This window comes from Petaurus breviceps, unplaced genomic scaffold (genome assembly GCF_028583685.1).
Source record: "Petaurus breviceps papuanus isolate PSGF00001 unplaced genomic scaffold, PetGlider_PUasm1.0 208, whole genome shotgun sequence".
In the NCBI taxonomy this organism is placed as follows: Eukaryota; Metazoa; Chordata; class Mammalia; order Diprotodontia; family Petauridae; genus Petaurus; species Petaurus breviceps.
This window is the reverse complement of record NW_027185852.1, coordinates 19,436,038-19,443,626: the sequence shown is the minus strand read 5'-3', so window position 1 is coordinate 19,443,626 and position 7,589 is coordinate 19,436,038.

Here is a 7,589-nt window from a genome sequence, read left to right as displayed (position 1 = left end):
TGGCCATAGGAACCTCCAAGGGAATGTTTCCTACTGTGTAATGGTAGAAGAGATGTTCACACCAGTAAATCTAGGCACTGAAATGTGGAAGTATCCTATGAGGTGGTCATGGAGTCATATGGTTCCCCTCATTACCACCTGCACCCCCATTTTACAGATGAGGAAACTAAGGTCCATAGTTGTGAAGGGACTTGCTTGTGGTCACATGGCATACTAATTGAAGAGCTATTCCTAGACCCCAGGTTCTAGGCTCTCAGACTTGTACTCTAAGTACTAGAATCAAGCTAACTCGATATATCACAATCTTTAAGTTCTGCTATAAAGATAATTCTACTTCATCTGGCTTAGCTGAAAATCAGTAGAAGGACTTCTAAAAGAACCCTTCCAAGTCCTCTAAATGAACACAAATTACTTTCCACACGCTCCTAAAGCAACTTAGATGATTTTCTTTAAACATCTACCTAAACCAGTCTTAATTAGCATTCATATCCATAAAGACCTGCATTGTAATTTTGTTTATCTGGTAATTATTCTTCACAATCACTACAGGAGTCTGGCCTGCTATTTTTGTATTCCTTATATATCTCAAGGTTTCTGTGATGGCATCAGGCAGAGGCTCATTCAGGCAGGAGCTTTTTGCCACATGACTCGTCCATCTTCTTTTGGAGATCATCTGCTATGTGCTCCCTCATCACTCCACACACTTCTACACCTCTCTAGAGCACCACTTCCTTTGTTCGGGTCACTAAGAAGAGGTGGTTATCTCTAGTTGTCCTGATGTGTATCTGTCCACTGGACCCAAATGGCTCTGGAGGAGAAAGTGAGGCTGGAGGCCTTGCCTCACTTAAATCCAATTCACTTGCATGTCATGGCACCATCTCCCTGATGTCATGGTCCTCTCCGAGAACAAAGGGCAAACAATCAGAACACTAAGAAGAAATGGCCCTTCTTCTTGTTAAGTCCCAGCCCTTGCTTCACTTCCTTCCTTCTTCTCAAGGATTTTCCCCATCCTTTGTCCTCTGCGCCCTCATCTTCAACCTGTCCCCCTCCACTGATTCTTTTCTCCACTGCCACTACACATGCTGGATTCTCCTCTGCACTCTCCTCTACGTTCTGGTTTACTTTTATGTATTGTCTTCACCCATTCGATCATGAGCTCCTTGTTGGTCGGAAGACCGTCTTTTCGCCTGTATTGGTATTCCCAACCCTCGGCACAAAGCCTTGCACCAAGTAAGCAGTCGGTAAATTCATCCTCCCCTCCCCTTGGCATCAATGACACTGTAGCCCCTCCTGATTCTTCTCCTACATGTCTATTTCTTCTCTGAACCTCATCCGTCTCCCCCTCCCAAAGCACAGATGTCTCCAAGGCTCTGTCCTGAACCCTCTTCTACTTTCTCTCTTCCTTACTGAATTCATCAACGTTGTTGTTGTTGTTCAGTCATTTTCAGTCCTGTCTGACTCCCTGTGACCCCGTTTGGGGTTTTCTTGGCAAGATACTGGAGCAGTTTGCCATTTCCTTCTTCAGCTTGTTTTACAGATTAGGAAACTGAGGCAAACAGGGTGGAGTGACTTGCCCAGGATCACACAGCTAATAAGCTTCTAAGACCAGATTTGAACTCAAGGAGATGAGTCTTCCTGATTCCAGGCATGGTGGTCCATGCATTATGGCACCACCTAGATGCCCAAAGCATGGATGTCTCCAAGGCTCTGTCCTGAACATTCTGTTTTTTTCTCCATGCTCTCTTCTTTACTGAACTCCAACTCCAAGTGATTCAATTACCATCTCGAGGTAAATGGCTCCCAGAGCTAAGTACTTAACCTGAATCTCCCTTCCAGAGTCCTATAACAACCTGCCAGGCATCCCAACCTGAATGTTCCATCAGCATCTTAAACTCAATATGTCTGAAATGTAATTCACTATTTTCCCCGCCCCACACCCCAGATCTATGCCCTTCTCCAAACTCCCTTTACTGTCGACAGCGTCCACATCCTCAGAGTCACTCAAGTTTATAAAAGTGGAGTCATTCTGAGCTCTTCCCCCTCCAACGTCCCCATCCTCATAGCCAATCAGCAGCTCAGACTTGCTGGTTCTACCTCTCCAATATCTTTTGTCTCTGTCCTTTCTCTCCACTCAGCACAGTTTTCTTCTTTAATGACAGGTGATAACTGAACAAGTCTGCCTGTGGAGAGGAAGGAGTTAACGCAGATGGAGGAGGGGATGGGTGAATGAAGGAGAAAAAGACATGGAGGAAACTGAAGGAAGGGGTCAAGGATACAGGCGGAGAGGTTGGTCTTGGCAAGAATGGAGGCCAGATCTTTCTCTGAGATTTGAGGGAAGCAGCAAAGATTGACAATTTGGAACAGAAAATGATGATCATGCAAGGCAATATGGCACAGTGGAGAGAGAGCTGGCCTCAGAGCCAGTAAGTTCTGGGTTCAAGTCCTCCTACTCTTGACATATCCTCATTGCATGACCCTTTTGTTATTGTTGTTTGGGTGTCTGATTCTTTGTAACCCCACTTGGGGGTTTCTTGACAAACTGGCACGGTTTGCCATTTCCTTCTCCAGTTCAATTTACAAATGAGGAAACCGAGGCAAAAAGGGTAAAGTGACTTGCTCAGGATCACCCTGCTAGGAAGTGTCTAGGGCCAGATTTGAACTCAGGAAAATGAGTCTTCCTGACTCCAGACTGGGCACTCTATCCACTGAGTCACGTAGCTGCCCTCCATGACCATGGGCATGTCATTTAACCTTTTAGTGATCTAGGTATCTCTCTAATACTTTGTTCCAGTCAAAGTGACAATGCTAGTAGATTGAGTGTCCTCTACCAAAGAGATAACAGGTACAGTTCCTCTCCTTAAGAGGGTCATCCTAGGCTGAGAGATCAGATATTGGCTGAAACTCCAGAGGATTTGCTGGTCCAACTCTTTCTCTCCCATATTTTACGGGTGAGGGAACCAGAGCACAGGGAGGTTTGGGGATTTGTCCAAGGCCACACAGGTGGCCAGCAGAGCTAGGCTTTGAACCCAGGTGTTCTGCCACCAAGTCCAGGACATCTCTTTCTGTGTCTTTCTCTCTGTCTCTGTCTTTTTTTCTCTCTCTCTTTCTCTCTCTGTCTCTGTCTTTCCCTCTCTCTCTTTCTCCATCTTTCTGTCTCTCCCCATCTCAGACTCAAGTAGAAGAGATACAGGAATCACAGACTCACACACTGGAAGGGACCCTAGAGATGAGCTATTATTGACCAGGGATGTGTCCTTTCCATTGCACCACACTGCCCAACTTGATCCAAGGAAGTTCATATGAAATATCCTCAATCTCCTCAGAGAAACAGAACAGAGGAGAGAGGGAGGCTGGGAGTTTGAGAAGGAAAGGAAGCCTGGAAATCCCCATTGTGAGATGAACAAAAAGAGTGGGGTATGGCCATCGGTGGTCAGTTGAGGCTGGATAGCATACATTTATTGTGGGCTTGATCAGAATGCTTCCATGATTTCCTCTGGCAACATTCAGCAGAAGCAGACAGTGCATGGCAGGAGCTAACTGGGCTCCAGCATTAGACATTCTAGAAAAGAGGAAGGTTGAGGGGCTCCTTGAGCGCAGAGTCTGAGTCACTGTCAAAGCCATCTTTGTGTCTCTGCCTCCGAGCACTTGGCCAAGGGGGCTCAGTCAACCTGGGCTCTAGACTCTGGTCTATCAATGATTACCTGAGTGAATTGATCAAGCCATTGAATATGGGACCATCTGGGGACGCTGGAGATTATGGCCTCTTCATGGATTGAAGAGGGCATCAATGTAATCAATGTACAAAGGCAACAACAAGTTACTCTAGGCCCAAGGATAAGTTAGTGGCAGAGTAGAAACGGGAGCGTTGGTGACCTGGTCATCAACCTGGCCCTTTCCAGTCTAGAGGACCCTAAATCACCAAATCCAAATCGACTCCACAGACATACATTGGGTATTTCCTATGTGGCAGGCCCTGTGGGGGGTATCACACAACATAAAGTGAGCTCTTTGACTTCTGGGATCTTACAGTTTGGTGGGGAGCTATGCCTTGGTCCTGGGTTTCTCTACTGTAAAATGGGGAATTGGAATTAGATGAGGGGTTCTTAACTAGGGGGTCCATGGGCATATAAGGGGTCCATGAACTCTGGAAAATTTACATCTTTATTCTGATATCATTGGTTTCTTAGGTAATCCTACATACTTTATTTTATGCATTTAAAAACATGATTCAGGGAAGGAATCCATAGAAATGGAGCAAATACAGTGTTAGTCAGGGAGGCTGAGTCCTCGGTCCCAATTCTCATCATTCGCTTGCCTTTTGATCTTAAAAAGCTGAAACCAAAACCAAAACAAAAAAAAAATGCTTCCCCGGGCCTTAGTTTCATCATTTCTAAAATGAGGGTCTTGGAGTGATTGACGTGCATGGTCCCTGGAGCCAATATCCTATGATGCCACTGGAAACCACAGGGGACTTCCTATTCCAAGATAACAAAGTCATGAAAAACAAAATCTCCCTTCTAAGCTTCTCAATCAACCACACGGTTTCTTTTGATCATTTTTTCCTTCCTGGGTAGGAAAATCTGCTTAATCTTGTAGTCTGGCCTCACAGATGTGTTATTAGTGAAAATAAGCTTACAAAAATTTTAAAAAATAAATCTGAACATTAGATTCTAAAGACAGACATACATTATGTATGAAAAGAAAAGTTTCAGTCTTCTCCCTCTCCAAGGCTCAGATATAACTTTGGGAATTTTCTTGTCCTTCAAGTCTCTCTTTCCAAGGTTGAATGTCTTGGTTAGGACTCAGTTCATTTCACTGTGGTTCATTGGCTAGCAGGGTTTTCAATCTGTCAGGGACACATTCTTCGGGCTCAGACCTGGAAGATACCTCAAAAGACACTTCATCTAGTCCAAACCATACCTGAAAAACACTCCTTTCTGCAATAGACTTCCCACAACAAGTCTTAAATGGAAGAAATCCATGGAGAATAGTCTCTCACCGTCTAGTAAATAGGGGCCTAGTATCCACACCCAGGCCTTTCCTAGGACTGAGACAAACTTCCTTCTCACTACCCAAGGTTGTCTTGAAGATGAGACATATTTACACATGGCTATGCTACAAGACAGCTGGACTCAAGAAACAACATGGGAGAGACAGAAGCAATAATCTGAAGGAGCTGAGGGAAGTCTTTAGGCTGGGGACCTTGTAAGAGGTTCATAGAGTAGGTAGAATAGTTGGGCCTTGACTCAGCCATATTTTGATATGTGTTCAGTAGAAACAAGAAAGACAACAAGCATTTCTTAAGGGCCTGAGTTAATCACTGCCCCGCCTCCCGTGTCCCAAGAAGCAGTGGGTGGCAGGGAGAGGCGTCTATTCAGTGGTCACTGCTTCAGAGTGGATGGCCCACTTTTAGAGGGGAGGTCTGTTTTCTGTAGCCAGGAGGTGATCTGGGAGTACAGCATAAGTAAGTTGGAGGAGAGGAGAAGGAGTTTTCTCGATGATACCCATATAACTGCTTCTGTGGCACTCCCGTAGTCATCAGTGATAACTGGCCTGAGGTGCCCACCCCTGGCTCAGAGGTGGGAAGGCTGGGAGTTTGTACCTTGGAGGGAAGGGGGTGGGGCTTGAGGGCAGGTGTGGCTGTGGTCCTTTGGGAGGCAAGCCCAGTGCTTGGCTAACCAAGGGAAAGTGAGACAGACCAGTTCATTGCCCATCTCTTGGGGGGTGCTATACCAACACCCCCACTTTGGACAGATGTTCAGAGATAAACATTCTACACTGAGATAGAGATTCCTGTTTGTGGAGGCCTCAGGCCTAGGCAGCTGAAACCAGGCCAGGAGGCCCAGTTTGGAGCAAATCCCTCACCTTTCCTTCACCCCACACATTGGCTCAGGAATCCTGGATTTATCAAGGATGCCCAGAACAATAGAAGGGTTCACGGAGGAGTGGGCAGCTTCTTAGTCGAATTCTTCTCATGGCAATCTTGGAGGAATGCTACAGAAACGTTACAATGTCCGGCTCCCAGGCCTTGTCTCAGCAGCGTAGCAGATGCAAGGGAGGTCCCTGAGAGGGGGCTGCTTTGGGAAGGGGAGCCTGGCTTTTTCTCAGACAGAAGACCAAGGGAGCCTGATTTCTAATTTGAGGGATACGGTCTAAGGGAAAGGAACCCCAGTATCAGAGCATTATAGATGAGAGCTGACAGGGACCTTAGAGACTAACGCCTCCCCATTTTGCAGATGAGGAAACTGAGGCTCACAGAGGTTTCAGCAGCTTGCCTCGGAACACACAACTATAAGAATCCGTGGGAGGACTTGAACCCAGGCCTTCCTGACTCTAAGTCCAGGGTCCTCTCCACATTCTTGTCACTCTACAGCAGAACGGCATAGATCACCCCAGCCCCAGACTTAGTCCCACTGCCCCTTGTCCAGAAAGGGAAAATGATGTTCCAGGGCCACACAATTAGTTAAGAACTCATAGTCAGAAGGGAAATCCAGATCATCTGGCTCTCAACTCTCCTCCCACCTGCTGCCTGGGCATCCAGGGCCCGGCAAACTCGAGAGTCACAGATGCCCTTCCCTCCTGTCACGTGTCCACTCTCGATGCACCAAGAGTATGGCCACTTGTCCTTCCTGCTCCCAACTTCCCAACACCTTTTCTAAGACGTGTTTCAGTCTATGCCTTTCTTATGGTAAACACTGTCGTATACCATAGTGGTGAATTATACGTGTATGCATACCTGCATATGCCTCATTTCCCTGTTCACACTGGGAGCTCCAGGGTTTCTGGGATGTACAGTTCTTGGTCTTTGTGGGACCTGGGAGAATGTTTTACACATGTTCAGTAATGCCTGATTCTCTGTGACCCCGCCTTGGCAAAGAGACTGCAGTGGTCTGCCGTTTCTTTCTCCAGCTAATTTTACAGATAAGGAGACTGAGGCAAACAGGGTTGGGTGACATGTTCAGGGTCACACAGTCAGTAAGTGTCTTGTATGTAGGCTCATACATTTAAAGCTAAAAGAGACCCACGTCCAACCTCATTTTAAGGATGAGGAAACAAGGTTAGCAAGGGCAAAGGACCTGTCCAAGGTCATACTGACAGTGAGCAGTTGAGACAGGATTTGAATGCAGATCTTCTTAACCTGGAACCCCTGCTGCACCAGATTACTTCACCCACACAGCAAGCACTTACTGAGTGTTTCTGAGGCTGTTCAGGACCAGCCCACAGTGATCTGCTTCAGCTTTCCAGATTGGAAAGAAACTCAGACAGATCAGCAGTGAAGGGAGAGGGGGGCTTAGAAAAGCCTCATCATCACAAGCATTAAGGAGAAAAGGAAGATGCAGGGAACGGAAAGAGGACCCGACTCTGCTGCGCCGGTCTGCCCCAAGGGACCCAGTGGCCCTCAGCAAGTCACTTCACTCTCCTCCCTTGAAAGATTAATTTACTTTTAAGTCTGTCTCTAATAAATAGGTGAACCTTCTCACAAGGTCAACTCCTCTGCCCAAACATGCCATGCTAACCTTTCTGGTAGCCGTCAGCACATGCCTGATGCCCTCCACAATTGCATTCTCCTTCTCTCCTCTCCTGTCTTC